Here is a 16,309-nt window from a genome sequence, read left to right as displayed (position 1 = left end):
GTCCAAATCCGAAATAGGATCTCCGACACTGAACCTATCTAACTCCACTTCAGTTTCCAAAAACAGAAAATCTCCAATATCAAATCTCACCATTTGAGGATTTATACTGTTTCGCAGTCCGAAAAAAATTCCAAAGGCAAATAAATAAAAATATTTCGAATCCAAAAACAATCTAAAATACTGAATCCATCTAACTCCCCATTCTAATTTCCAAAAATGAAGAATCTCCAGTATCAGATCTCACTATCTGAAAGTTTTATATTCTTCCACAATAAAACAAAAATTCCAAAAGCAAATAAAGAGAATATTTCAAATCTCAAAGACAGTCTTCAGTATTTATTGCATCCAACTTTCGAATCAAATTCCCAAAAATAAAGAAACTTTAATACCAAATCTCACCATCTGACAACTTTATACTCTTCCATAAACAAAAAAAATATCAGAGCCAAATGAAAAAAGTATTCCACCACCCAAAAACAATCTCCAATACTGAATCCATCCAATTTTCTACCATGATTTCGGAAAATCAAAAATCCTCACTACCAAACCGTGACATCTAACAATTCCGATATTCCAAATCCAAATAAATCCTAAGAACAATCTTCAATATTCAATCCAACTCTCCGCATTAATGACTAAAAATAGATGTTCCAAGGATTTCGTATACGTCCACAGAATCTTCCAAGTCCGTGCAACGTGTAACGGGTCGGATTTAATCTCCGTTGACGGGGTGTGGCTCATTAGATGCGATTAGTCTGCTCGCAGACACGGTCCTTTATGTCCACACGTCCGTGCTTACGCAAGTACACCTAGACGCGCGAATAACCTGCGCAAACTGCGATTCTATCCCCATCAGGATTCAAGCGTCGCGACCCGTGCTGCACGGCGTGCACGTATTCGACCGGGCCGGCTGTAAATCTATATCGCGCGCCCCTAAATGGCGACTGTACACACGTACGAGCGCGGTAAACAGAGAAATGCCGGATCTTGCGGGCGCAGTCAGCATCCACGGCGACAATGAGGACGTTTTTAATAAATCGCCACCTTCCGGCGCTCATTTTTCGACGAAGGTCCCCTGCGTGACGAGGCGAGCGTTTAATGTTCGGGGATTAATAGGGTGCGTCGCTCGGCTGACGCGGGGAAAGGGAATTTGAGGATTTTCTGCCATTGTTTCTTGAGAGGAGAATCCACTATGATTGGGACAGGATCTTTTTTATATGTGCCATGATTAAACATTGTTTGGCAGTCGATTGATTTGTTGCAGGTTTCTTCGTTTAAATTGGGGGTGGACTTTTGGGGATTTTTCGTTGAAATTTGGCGATGTTTAGGGTTTTCTGGTGAAATCTGGGGATGTTAGAGATTTTAGTCGATTTCTTGTGAAAATTGGGATATTGATAGATTGTCGTCGCTTCTTTGTTAAAATTAGGGGATGTTGACAGACTTTCATAGACTTCTTAAATTGAGAATTTGATACAGAATTGTAAAATGATTGTTTAGAATATTTAAAGACTCGAACAAGATTTAATACAAAAACCGAATACTCCTAACATAAATTTGGGCGACTACAACTACAAGAACAGTAATAAAAATAATACAAACAAACTCTACATAACATAAATTCACTCTACCTAATAACACAAACAGCTACGCAACCATATTTCCGAAAAATAACACTAATCGATCATACTCCCGAAAAATTCCCAAAATCCATCACACTTTCCCAAAAATCTTAAACCCAACTCTCAAACGAGCCACGCGAGTGCTCAACCCGATGCCTCAACGTCTCCAAGCAACGCTGAAAAGAATATTATAACCAATCTAATCGTAACTTCGATCAGAGAAACTACGGGAACAAATGTTCCGCAAACAGTGTCCCGAGGAAAAGGACAAACTGCAATATTCATCGGGCAAATTGCAGAAAAACACCGGCCGACCCCTCTCTTTGCTCATCAAACAAACGCGCACGACCGCGATATCATTCCGCAACCGTCCCGATACTATTTGTTTAATCTTATCCCCGGCAAGTTAGTATTCAACGACAATTTGCATTTCATTAAACCGGCGCACCGTGTCCCGTTAAGCGGCACTCGAACGGGAAAACAGTCCGCGCACAATTAAAAGTTGAGGCTCCGCGCGCGGTTATTTGCATATGGTGTAAAAACTCGTTGTTACACGGCGTGTGTGCTCGCGTGACGCACGAAGGATCAAGAGAAAAGTCCCAGGCCGGCCCCCAACCCCTTCCCGGCCGTCGCGTTTCCGAGTTTTAATGTCATCGGTCCACGGAAATAGTACTTTAACTAGTTTATGCTGTAGATACACACAACGGGTGAGGTCGGCCGACGTGTGCCGGTCACCTGCGCGGAAAGCGTGCCACGTAAATTCCGAGCGTCGACTCCTGACGTGGCTCGGAATGAAAATTCGCCCCCTTTCGAACGCCGACTTCGCGGACGCGATCGATAGACACAACGCGGACGTAATCGGAATCTAACACGCGGCTTCGCTGCGCGGCTGATCGAATTCTGCTCGGGAGAAGATTGATTTGCGCGGATGAATCGTTTCAGAAATGTTATCGGGGAATTTCGGATTTCGAGCGTTGCGATTTGCAAGCGATTCTTTCGAGTTTTTATCTTTCGTTTGGGTATTGCGAATCATCCCCTATTTTTGAGAGTTAGTTGGTTTGGATGGTTGATTTTGAATTTTTTGATATTCTTCACAAAGAACAATTAACTAAAACCCTACCACAACTAGACACTACAATCACAGATCATTAAAATCGAAATTTCCAGCAATAAAGCTCAAACTTGTACTTAAAAAAATTATGAAAATACAGAATAAATCTCCAGCACCCTCACCAAAGGCGAAAGCTAGTGGAGCACGTTATTTTTCATCTCATTTTCCTTGTTACAAGTGGAAACCACTCTTTGAAGCTATTGTGTACCCGTAACAAAGAAAATGTAGTAAATGGAACACGAAGAAAATAATAAAACATTCCTGCCTGCTGAGATAAAGCACAAACAAGATGACACAACGAAAAAAGAGGAATCGATAAATGTAAAAAAAAAAGAAAGAAACGACTTCCACCGAGAAAAAGCGGTGAAATATTTTCTATTCCATTTTTCTCGGTCGAAATGATCTCGATCTTTTTTCTTCCTCGCCGGTAACATAAACGGGGGAAAAATATGAGAAACAGAAACGTGACGGTTTGACCCCATTAACCGAGCTGGCCTTAAATAGCCGATATTTCGCTAACCCTAACAGTTCGACGCACGCTTCACGAGATGCAGCAGAGTAAATGGCAGCTTTCATGCAAACGCGTCTTCAATCCCAGCTAAGCGCGTGCCACTCCTAGTTATAAGCCACATTCTTTGGCGGGAATGGTGAACCCTTCCTTTTCGAGGAAAACCCGCATTCCGAAACGCGAGCATAAAGGGGATATCAGGAATGCGCGCGAAGAATGTCGTTACAAGCAAATATGGCGGGTTCGAACGAAATGGGGAAAAATCATCTGACGCTCGAACCTAATTTTTGCATAATGCCGCTGAACCTGTTTTCAGTTAACCCTTTGCACTCGGAGGTTCTTCGCTAGAAACGTGCGATATTTCTCGATGAGATATGAACAACGTTCCTTGAAACTAATAAACGAGAAAACGTACGTACGTTAAGAAACAAGGCTATTTTATTTTAATATTTCACATATCGCATTATATGAAGCAGAGTATTATATATGAAACTATAAACAAGAGGCTACAAAATAGAGATAAACAAATTAGACGATAAATCGTTCTTAGTGGAAACAGAAACAGGAAGGATGAAAATTGAAACACTAATTAATCGGACACTATAGAAGTTGATAGACAATTCAATGAATAAAAGACGCAGAATTTAAATAGCTAAAGGCTGCGATTGCCTAAATAACTGACAAACTAATTTTTGGATAATATATTTACATGGACTTGTTTCAAAATTTTTCTGGAATATTTAGAAAACAATTGTGTTGTTAGGGTTGTGATTTCTTAGATAAATAATTGATTTTTTAATGATTTTGTTTAAAAACGTCAATCATATTTAACTTAAATTGTTCAGTAATAATATTTTCATTTGAACTTGTTTCGAGAATCTGATATTTTCTCGAAGAGTGTTTTCTACTGTTGGAAATAAAATTGTGGAAATTATATATATGTTACAGTACAAAGGTTGAAGACAAACTTTACAAGAAGAAAACTGAAAACTGTCCAACACAGAATATACGAAAGGACTCTCAAACTCTCGTGCAATATTGTACCAGTAAGTTACTACTCATATCCACAAATGAAACTCCGAAATCAATTTCCCCCTCGAATCGACAGATACCCTTAAACCAGGTATAAATCCCCATTGTTTCGTTTCAGAAATTCATTACAAAATCCCGGAGATACTATTACTTCTAAAATACATAATTCCAATGGGAATCAATCGTAACATAGGAAAACATAATTTCCCTCGTAAAATGGAGCTACCCCTTTCACCTTTGCAGCGCAGTAAGTATCACTCGAGCGAGATCTGTCTGGAAAGGAAAACACTCGAATCCAGCAAGAATCGATGATCGAATTGAATGAATTCCAAGCGGATTTGCATTAATTCTTCAAGTGTCCGTTTCCATCCGCAAAAAGGGATGAGAACGTACGTAATCCGGGTAGCGGACGAAATACTTCCGCGCAATTTGAGGCGGAGAATCCAAATCGATCGGCGAGGCCACGAGGAAATTCGTGATCCCCTCCCGATTACATATTCTATCGTTTCTATTTACCAAAATTGTGTCACAGTAAATATGTGAGCCGCCCGTTTCCCCAGCCGCCCTCCGGTCCAACTCTGTTCACACACCGGAGAATATTAGTTCTACAACTTGCCGCGATATTGAAACGTTTCGCGCGAGGTAGCGTTTATGCAAAACCGGCCCCCGGAATCGCGGGGCGACGAGCGAACCAACTACGAAATACTCCCGGCGAAATGGAAGAATCCGACACGGCTGCGCTGCTACTTCCAGAAACACGGAAATCAATGTTTGGACGTGTCGGCGCGGATAAAAGGTGAACCACGATCGACAAACACCGATGAAATACTTCTGGGCCAATATTGAATTATTCCGTGGCTCGGGGAACGGGGGTTTTGAAAATTTCAGTGGACTGCTGGATTGGTTATTGGAGAATATTATTGTTTCCTTTTCTTTTATTGGAATCGTTCTTTGGAGCTGACGATTTGTTGGAAGTTTGATGAGGGCTTTTGGAATTTTGTGTTCTTGGGGGATGTTACCCCTTTGAGAAGGGTGCTGGTGATGTAGATTAACGTGATTGGATATTTTGTTGAGGAATATGTGTTTTTCAAATTGTATGTGGTTTTTTTAATGTTTTGAATATTGAGATAGATAGCTGTGGATATTGGAGATGGGATGGTATGTATCTTTAGGTTATTGGAGAATATTATTGTTTCCTTTTCTTTTATTGGAATCGTTCTTTGGAGCTGATGATTTATTGGAAGTTTGATGAGGGGCTTTGGAATTGTGTTACCCCTTTGAGAAGGGATGTGGCGATGTAGATTAACGTGATTGGATATTTTGCTGAGGAATATGGGTTTTTCAAATGTGTAATGTGGTTTTTTGAATGTTGTGGATATGGTGATAGATGGCTGGGGATATTGGGGATGTAATGGTATATATCTTTGGGCATGTAGATAGTGTAGGTATTATAATAGATATCTATAGATGTCATAGATATAGTAGATGTCTTTAGGTGTTATGGGAATTGTACTGGGTGTCTAGAGATATTATTGATATTATAATAGATGTTTGTAGGTATTATAGGTATTATAATAGGTGTCTATAGGTATTATAGATATTATAATAGATATTTCTACATTTTATAAATAGAATAATAGGTATCTCTGGTTATTATAAATAGAATGATAGATGTCTCTAGATATTATAATAGATACCCCTAGACATTATAGATATTATAATAGATTTCTCTAGACATTGTAGATATTACAATAGATATCTCTAGACATTATAGATGTTATAAATATCTCTAGATATTACAAATAGAATAACAGATATTTCTAGATATTATAGACAGAATAACAGACATCTCCAAATATTATAAACACTGTAATAGAAATCTATAAATATTATAAACATTACAAACACCACAAAATCTGTCCCTAAACATCACAATCACTACAGAAACCATCTCCCCAAACAACAAATACACATTTCCTAACACCACACAACCAAAACATTAACAATTCCCAACAACCCAATTTCCATCATCTAAAACCTCCCTCGTCCCCAACCCCGAACCCCACATCCACCCAAAAGAAACCCATCAACAATCCCTCCACGTCCGAAAATCACAGAGACCGCAAAAACACCGCGTCCAAGTCCCAAAATTCGCCAAACTACCGAGGAACAAACCCAGCTAACGCGGCTGCCGTGAAATCAGGATCGAGGCAGCTCCGCCGCGCCGGTAGAAATCCAAAATACCACGGAGCCGGGACAGATAGAGAATAAAGAGAGCCGGGCGATAACGAACTAACGGATTATCCAAGTTCCTAATATCATTACAAACTCCGCGCCGCTGAATATTGCAATGAATACAAAGCCCGGCCCGATATCTCTGGCCAGCACACGCGGAGGATCGCCCGACCTCTGCAACACGTCCGGTTGAATCGCGTATTGTTATCGCCGCAACAGCGGCAGTGGGTCAAGCCCGGCCACACTTAAGAATCGGAACGGTTCCCCCGGCCTGGCCTTTCGGCCAAAGTGGATTACACCGATTACAGGCGGCAGCTTAATTAGGACCGCCCACATAAATAACCTGGACGCCTCCAGCCGCTGCGGCGTCAAGAATCAGATATGTATATATATATATACATCTACACACGCAAGGTTAATCCTGGCGGCTCGAACTTTTCGCTGTCCGCCTTTAATCCTGTCGACGTAATACCAGCTAATTGTGAAATGTGTCCCGGCAGCCGGAGACGCGGCAGAAAAAGGCCGCCTTCCCCCCCTCCCCGGGATTATCTCCAGCGACGATTTACGATGACAAATCTGCGAGGAGCACTGTTCCGCGCCCCTCTTGTTGCTTCCCGCGCGACACAACCGAGTGACACACATATCTTCCGCGGAGGGACGTATTCACGGATGCATTGAATCATCCCCGGCCGCCCCTCTGACCACGGGAAAAATTCTATGCATGTTTGAGCGGCTAGACGAGCCGTTTCCTTGCGCGACGAGTCGTTCTGGTTTAGGGAAACAGGGTTTTGAGAACGACCGCCGGGTGGGGCGGCTTTTGAGGGTTTCAAGGCGGATGGTGGGGATTGGCGGTGGGTTTAGTTCGGTTAGGTCTTGTTTGAGATGGATTTCGTGGAGTTAGGTGTAGTGTGATGTTAATTTGCTTTGGTTGGGTTTGTGGTAGATTTAGTTAAGATAGGTTTGCATTGGTATAGAGTATTTTAGGTTAGAGGTTTTTTGAAGTAGTTCCTTAAGTTATGGCTTTTGAGGGTTTCAAGTTGAATGTAGGGATTGAGAGTGGGTTTATTTGAATTAAATCTTGTTTGAGATGGATTTGGTGGAGTTAGGTGTAGTGTGATGTTAATTTGCTTCGGTTGGGTGTTGTTTGTGATAGATTCTGTTGAGGTAGGTCTGCTTTGGTATAGAGTATCTTAGGTTAGAGGTTCTTTGAAGTAGTACCTTGAGTTAGAGATTTGGAGGCTTTCAAGTTGTATGCTGGGGGTTGGCAGATAATTTTAGTTCACTTAGGTCTTCTCTGTGATAGATTCAATTGAACTAGGCTTGCTTCGCTACAGAGTATCTTAGGTTGGAGGTTCTTTGAAACAGACTTCCTTGAATAATAGCTTTTGAGAGTTTCAAGTTGAATGTACGGCTTGGCAGATAGATTTGGTTGGGTTAGATCTTCTTTGAGATGGATTAGCTAAAGTTAGGTGTACTGTGACGTAGATTTGCTTTGGTTAGGTTTTCTCTATGATAGATTCAGTTAAGATAGGCCTACACTGTTATAGAGTTAACTTTATTATCTTAGGTTAGAGGCTCTTTGAAACGGACTTGAATTGAAATTATTTCAAAAGACTACCACAATCAAGTCCTCGTTGAGTATAATCTCTCGAGGTTAGCTCCTTCATCTAGATGTCCTCAACTTAAACTTCAATAAGCAATTAAGATCCTCTAAAGAGTCTATGTCCCAGCAGCATAAAGGCTGCTGATCTTAAAAGAAAGACACTGAAATACGAGGGAACCCAGTTGGCCAGTCAGATTAGATTCTTCAACGAGATTCATCACGGGGCAGGTCATGTCCTGCCGCGATACCGGTAGCGTTTCAAGTGCGGCGTGTACGGCATAATGTGCTCGATATAACCGGCGATAGTCTGAACACAAGCAACGACAGCGACAACTGACAGTATCTACGGAATGCAATTCACCAAAGACAATGTTCCGCGTTAAAACGGCCCGTATAGATAACCCGGTGGCCTGGTTGAACATAACGTGTACACGCGTACCACGTACACGGCAGCGTAACGACGTGGAGAATCGATATGCGCCGGGAAGAGTGCATGCCCGAGACACGGGATGCGCCTCCACCCCCGCATAAACGCGGACCGTGTATCGCGGAGGCTTGTTTGCGATTGCGAATCGCGGCTGGAGAGCGAGACTGCTGATAAAACTGGTTTAGACCCGGGTAAATAACAGGTTAAGTAATTGGTCCGACCGCATTCTGTCATTAGCCCTTCAGAGGCTGATGCTCGCGGCGAGGCACGAGCAATTAAGGCTGCGACTACGCACTGGAAACTCTTGACGCGTTGCTTTTCTTTGAGGGAAACCGCTGCGATCCTTTCCTGCGCGTGTGGATGCGGGAGTGAAGAATGTAGCTTGGGAATCCAGGGATTTGAGAATTTACGAATCTAAGTATATAAGGATCTAGGAATTTAAGTATTTAAGAATCTAAGAATCTAAGAATCTAAGAATCTAAGAATCTAAGAATCTAAGAATCTAAGAATATAAGAATATAAGAATCTAAGAATCTAAGGATATAAGAATCTAAGAATCTAAGAATCTAAGGATATAAGAATATAAGAATATAAGAATATAAGAATATAAGAATATAAGAATATAAGAATATAAGAATATAAGAATCTAAGAATCTAAGAATCTAAGAATCTAAGAATATAAGAATATAAGAATATAAGAATATAAGAATCTAAGAATCTAAGAATCTAAGAATATAAGAATCTAAGAATCTTAAAATCTAAGAATCTAAGAATATAAGAATATAAGAATATAAGAATATAAGAATATAAGAATATAAGAATATAAGAATATAAGAATCTACGAATATAAGAATATAAGAATATAAGAATATAAGAATATAAGAATATAAGAATATAAGAATATAAGAATATAAGAATATAAGAATATAAGAATATAAGAATATAAGAATATAAGAATATAAGAATATAAGAATATAAGAATATAAGAATATAAGAATATAAGAATATAAGAATATAAGAATATAAGAATATAAGAATATAAGAATATAAGAATATAAGAATATAAGAATATAAGAATATAAGAATATAAGAATATAAGAATATAAGAATATAAGAATATAAGAATATAAGAATATAAGAATATAAGAATATAAGAATATAAGAATATAAGAATATAAGAATATAAGAATATAAGAATATAAGAATATAAGAATATAAGAATATAAGAATATAAGAATATAAGAATATAAGAATATAAGAATATAAGAATATAAGAATATAAGAATATAAGAATATAAGAATATAAGAATATAAGAATATAAGAATATAAGAATATAAGAATATAAGAATATAAGAATATAAGAATATAAGAATATAAGAATATAAGAATATAAGAATATAAGAATATAAGAATATAAGAATATAAGAATATAAGAATATAAGAATATAAGAATATAAGAATATAAGAATATAAGAATATAAGAATATAAGAATATAAGAATATAAGAATATAAGAATATAAGAATATAAGAATATAAGAATATAAGAATATAAGAATATAAGAATATAAGAATATAAGAATATAAGAATATAAGAATATAAGAATATAGGAATATAGGAATATAAGAATATAAGAATATAAGAATATAAGAATATAAGAATGTAAGAATGTAAGAATATAGGAATATAGGAATATAAGAATATAAGAATATAAGAGTATAAGAGTATAAGAATATAAGAATATAAGAATATAAAAATATAAAAATATGAGAATTTTAGACTGTTAGAATTCGGGAGTTCCGAAATTTAGGAATCCAAGAACCCAAGAAGCCAAAACTTCAGGAATTCAAAAATCTAAAAACTTAAAAGCTTCAGAATTTCCTAATCTAAATACTTAAAAATTTAAGCATTTAGGACATTATGAATTTAGCACTAAAGGAATGTATCCGATAACGTTTTTCAATATATCAATCAAAGAACTCAAGTTCCAAAACCACCACTGTTACACATTAAAGAAACCAAGGCTCCAGATCAAAATTTAATAGCTCCTAATGTCACTATCGGAATACAATTATGCAAGCAGACCGATCGCTAAGCATTTTCCACGGCTTTTTCCGCGGCAGGGGAAGAAGCAAATGGGCAAACGAGAGGCAATAATTTTCCAATTTCGAAAACAGCAGAAAAATCGTAGGAAAATAAAGAAAGCAGCCATTCGTTACATCCCCTTCAGCTGGAGACCTGCGGGCAGCCGGCGGGGTAGGATGGGGGTGGTACATTGCGCGAGACACTCGGCGAACGAAACAACCAGGAAAAAGTAAATTTAAACGGTCGAGAGTGTCCGTGTGGACGCGTGCACTCGTGTGGCACGTAAGAAGCGCGCCCATCCCGTGTGTACATTTCCATATGCAACAATGTACACGCCGAGTTAGGGGATACAAGGCCCGCAGACACTTTGTACACAGACACGCGCGCTAAAAGCGTTACACCAGATAAGTGATACCAGGGAAAAACGGCGAAAGAGACCATTCTAAATGCTCACCGGAGCACACCGACGCCGGAACCGCGTCCGCACCGGTGCACGCTGCAACTGCAGCCGCCTGGGAATGTGTTAGAAACAACTATGCCCCGCGTAATTGGCAACTATTACGATTTTTAACCTTATCTCCATACGTTCCGCGCCGGTACCACTTGAACGCCTACAACGTTTTTGCTCCGGTTTTATGGGGGACGTTTTTGGCCTCCCTTTGCATCCAGACAGCTGGTTTCCTGGATTACCATGGGAACAGGACAAGATTATTTGGTTTCTTTCGAGGGAATTTTTTTGCTTAGGTTCGCTGAACTTTTTGCAGGATTTTTAGTATTATAATTTGCTCGGTTGATAGTTTTTAATAGATACCGGTTTGAGGTTATGTTCAGAGCAAAAGAATATTCCGGCTATGTAGGTTTTGGGGATGAGGGTTTTTAAAGTATTCAGGTTTTGTATAGAATATTGAATTCTATATTGAACTCTTCCAAGAATTCATGTTTGAACTTTTTATAGAGTAATACGACCAACTCTGCCTCTTGAATATTTCAAATTTGACTGGGAAAGTATCAAATGGTACTACGATTTCATCAAACTTTGCTGTTCGTGCTACGAGAGCAGCAACCGAGTCTCCACTGCTAAATTCGAGGCAAGCAATCAACTACACACGTAACTCAGAATTATGTACAGCTAATTTCGCTTCGTTCCCCAGATATCACACGGAATCATCTAAAAAGCGGGATAGAAAATCGTCAGCCGAGCGGAAACGTGAAAGGGGAGATCCGCGCGCAAAGCCTAGCAGACAAGAAGACAATCAGGCTATTGTTTCAAACGATTCTTTGGCGCGTGCGGGGAAAGGCAATGAAATTTTGTGACCGAGCAATGCTCTGCTCCGTCGAATGTACTCGCGCGCAGACGCTTTACATAATATCTTTGCCATTGTAAAATGCAAAGCAGCGCGGGAGGGCGGCCGAGTCCCGCTGAGCCAGCTTTTCCTCCCGCCGCGTTCGCACTCGGGGAAAAGTGAGGTTAGGGACGACGCCTCGAAAGCAAGTTTTTGTCTTCTCATGTAAATCGCGCCGCGGACCGACCGATTGAAGGCTTAAGCGCGCATTTTTGTATTCCGTTTCTCGAGGCGGGGCGTCCTAGGCTCGTCCACGCCGGAAATCGATACTCTGCGGTTGCGTTCGTGTTAAATGAGATGCGGGATACACTTTCCCCTGTGGATGAAAGATCAGAGGATCCTGGGGGACCGGGAAACTGTTTCCCTTGAAGAAAGACTATTCTGGATTTATTATTACACTTTGACAGGGGTTCCGTTTGATTTTTTGAGGTTAGAAATTGAGTATTAGGATTCAGTGAGTCCTCAATATTAAACGTTGGAAATTAGTGGGTGTATAAGCTTCTCGAAGTAGATTTCATGGTTTTATAATTTTGGAGTTATTATTACTCTTTGGCAGGGGTTTCTTTTGATTTTTTGAGGTTAGGAAACCAGTCCTCATTACTAAATACTGGAAATTAATGGATGCATAAGAGTCTCGAAGTAAATTTCATGGTTCTATAATTTTGGAGTTATCATTACACTTTGACAGGGGTTTCGTTTGATTTTTTGAGGTTCCAGGGAGATTTTTGAGGTTAGGAAACTATTACACACTGAAAATTAATAGCTGTACAAATGTCTTGAAACAGATTTTATGATTTTATGATTTCTTTGTGTCTTTTTTAGAAAGAGAACCTGCAAAATATGGTTATCTTTAATTATCTTGCGGGAAATATATGGGTCAATGAATAAATGCCCACAGACAGTTTGGAAGTGTTGTTTCTTCTGAATATTTTATATACGCTACGAAGACTACTTTGTGGAATTACGAATGCCTCGAACATGAATAACGACCAGCCACGAAACTCCGGAAACCTAATTTTTTCTAAAACAGCACATGACACTACCGGAACGAAATGCATATTGCAAAAATGGCTCCTCCGTGGATATTCATATTATGAACATATCGGAATCCGATACGAGGTGGAGAGAGAGATTGTTTTGTTTTTATTCCCCGTGTCTTTTGTAGCTTTCCGTTATGGCTCCGTTTATACGATACTCCGTTAATTAAAAATACAAGTCCGCGGTAAAATTACCGGTACGGGCCCGGGGGACTGGAAATTCGAAAAAATTTTCGAACGGCTTACACTAGAATATTTTACATTTCAAGTGAAATTACTGGACTGCGGAGTTTTATGTATGTATAATAAACGTGGAATCAGAACATACCACACTACGCACAGAACACAACAAATACATATAGAACAACGAAATTCCACTACGTTTTATAGTGTTTGTAACAAAAAACCATATCGTTATTCCATTTTCCACAATTAAATCCATAAAAGTATCAATTCCCATACAATCCAATTTTCACAACAGTCCCCAAGAAACATTCCCTTATCGTAACTCCTCTTTTCCAATTACATTTTCCAAAATTTCAATTCCCATGAAGCTTCGCTTTTCATAATATTCGTTAGAAAAATCCGGTCGCCATCCAATTTGATTTTTATCCTTAAAAATTTGAATTTCCATGAGGTTGTGGAATCCAGGAACGACTTTTCCGAGGCTCCTCTGGAAACTGGACCAACCCGTCCCCCCTTTGCCACCCCCGGCCCTACAGATCGTTGAATTTAACGCGTCGCAACTCATTTTTTTTCCCCGGACTCGCGGAACTCCATCCGGCTGGAAGTGTATCAAACAACGGTTACAGATCCGCGGAATTTATGAGATATCGCGCTCACGCCACCGGCAGATACAGACATAACTCTAGACACACTGCAAAATGTGCTCCGCAATACCGCTGACACTTGTGAGCCGCGACGAAATATTGGCAGACGTCGCGTAGAATTCTACCCCCGATTTTTCCAAAGGTACAAATGCATCCCCCCCCACTCCACCCCACCCGTGACAATATTCAATACCACGACACTTTATTTCCCCAGAAAATATGTAGCCAATCATTCGAGACGGGACACGCATTTTTTTCGAAACCGTGGTCCCAACAAATTCCTCTTTTTTCGGTTTTATTTTCTTCGATAATTCATCCCCGTTAGTCGGGACCTGAATTTTATCCGCGCGAAAAATCGGATATTCTTTCGTGGAATGAACAGATAACTTAGTTTGGGTACAATGAGGTGTTAGTTACCTTGAATTTCGATAGTTCTAAGATATTTAAAATTTAGATTTCGATTTGGGAATTGGGGAAAGTAAATTAAGCATTGTAGAATAGTTGAAATCCTCTTGAATAGAGTAAGGTTCCATTTTCTAAGAAAATCAATATCAGCGTTATCTTATTTCTATCTCCTTCTGCACCAAAGTTCTATGTTCTGTATTTCAATTTACAAATTAAGACAGTTATATTAAAGATTCTAAAATAATTAAAATTCTTTTAAACAGAATAAGGCTCCATTTTCTAAAAAAAATCAACATAATCACTCGTCATTGTATGGCAAGGAGTTAAAAATCCCAAAAACATATTGAACAATAAATAAACGACTCGCTTCTAATCAGTATTACTCGAAATGAGCGAAATAACCAGCACGTAGCGTGTCAACGCAACCACGCCAAAAAACGTCACAAAACATTCCCGCTCCAACGGAAATCATTTCAATTTCTCTTTTAGCGTCTTTCACAAGGTACCACCCTCCTTACAGAGAATTCCGTGCCACCCCGTATACGCCAATCGCGAGGTATGATCTCCGCGCAACGGCGGACACGTGAATGATTAATGGCGGCGGGACGTCCCGCGCACGGTTTTCAGTCGAGCCCCGTCGATGGAATTAAAAAATTTAACAAACTCGCCAACGGTGGCCGAGACGAGACGGATAATGCACGACTCGCTGGAAACCGGCGCGCACGCTCATCCCCCGGCGAGGGATAATAATTTTCGCCGGTGATATTATTCCGCCAGACTTCCGGCAAGGGGTGAGGGTGGCGGCGGTTCAGTTGTTCCCCGCGATTCCGTGTTTCCGCGACTCTTTACGGTGCCGCGGCCGGAACGCTTGCAATTTTAAGCCGAGGCAACTCAACCGGGAGAGAGCAGTTGCTCGCTTGTACGCGCGCGATTAACCGGGCCGTGTCGCTGCGATCGATCCTGAGATTCGACTGTGGAACGGTAACTTCAGCGTTCGAACAAAATCGTTCTCAAGAGTAACGAATCAGTTATTTGCACTTAACACGTTAAATGCCATGTCAGTCGATCACTGACGCTTCTGAACTACTTGGAAACAATCGTAACATACAAGATAATCGTTGAATCGAAATGTTTAACACTACGTTTACGGGCATTTATTGTACACTTCATTCTATTATTCCTAAAAGAATTGATGCTCGTTTATTTAGATTGTGGGAACTGGAGATTTGATAGTAGATAATTGGGATACATGTCAGTGTGATCGCATCAATCAAAATCGGCGTAAACATTTACAAAATAATATTTCTAAAATCCAATATGCGTCAATTTGACGCGTTCCGTAAACCTGGTGTTAATAATGTGAGTTGATAATAGTGTAATGTGAAGATTGTAATACTAAATAATGAATAATTGATGCTACTTTTCCAATTGCGAAACGATGGAAATAAGGAATTCACTTGATTGAGTGAAGTTTAGGATTGAGTGTATTAAGAACTCTCTGTACGCGATGTTTGCTAGGTAAAATTACTCACTCTCAAAGATTTCATAAGCAAATTCAAATTCCTTGTAGACTCATGAATCTTCGGCAACCCTTGAACAGCGTCGCAGTGACATCTACTTTGACCCAGATTTTCAAAGACTTCATTTAACTTTTCACCCTCCCCTGGCTAACTTCTGTCCCCGGTCATCAGTCATTAATAAGAATGTCAGCGGGTCTCACGGAAGCAAGATTGAAATGGGAGCAAGAAAAATATGTAAATAAATATTCGAACTACCTTAACCATTTTCACCTGTAAAATGATCGAAAACATTCACCATTTTCAACACACCATTAATCCCTTATCTTATAATAACGTGTCAGACTCGTGACGAAGATTCCAAACGCAAATTAACAAATGCAAATATCTTTCACTTGAAGCTATCGATTGTAAATCTAAACAACATAACCTGAAAACAGTTTACATGTACAGAAAGTGTGGAGTTAATAATGGCAATAATATTGTTATCGTTTGGCAATAAGACTCCTATTATTATTTCGTAATAATATTACTATTATCATTTAGCAATGCTACTA

The 16,309-nt window shown here is 39.5% G+C and overlaps 1 protein-coding gene across 2 annotated transcripts in view; it reads right to left on the bottom strand.

Moving 5' to 3' along the window:
- The window catches only part of LOC116424529 (uncharacterized), a 368,994-nt gene that overhangs the window by 336,105 nt on the left and 16,580 nt on the right, over nt 1–16,309 (bottom strand). The window lies entirely within an intron of this gene.

The sequence above is a fragment of the Nomia melanderi genome, chromosome 2, assembly GCF_051020985.1.
Source record: "Nomia melanderi isolate GNS246 chromosome 2, iyNomMela1, whole genome shotgun sequence".
NCBI classification, from domain to species: domain Eukaryota; kingdom Metazoa; phylum Arthropoda; class Insecta; order Hymenoptera; family Halictidae; genus Nomia; species Nomia melanderi.
The sequence above is the reverse complement of the archived record's forward strand: the minus strand, read 5'-3'. Positions and strand labels throughout refer to the sequence as shown.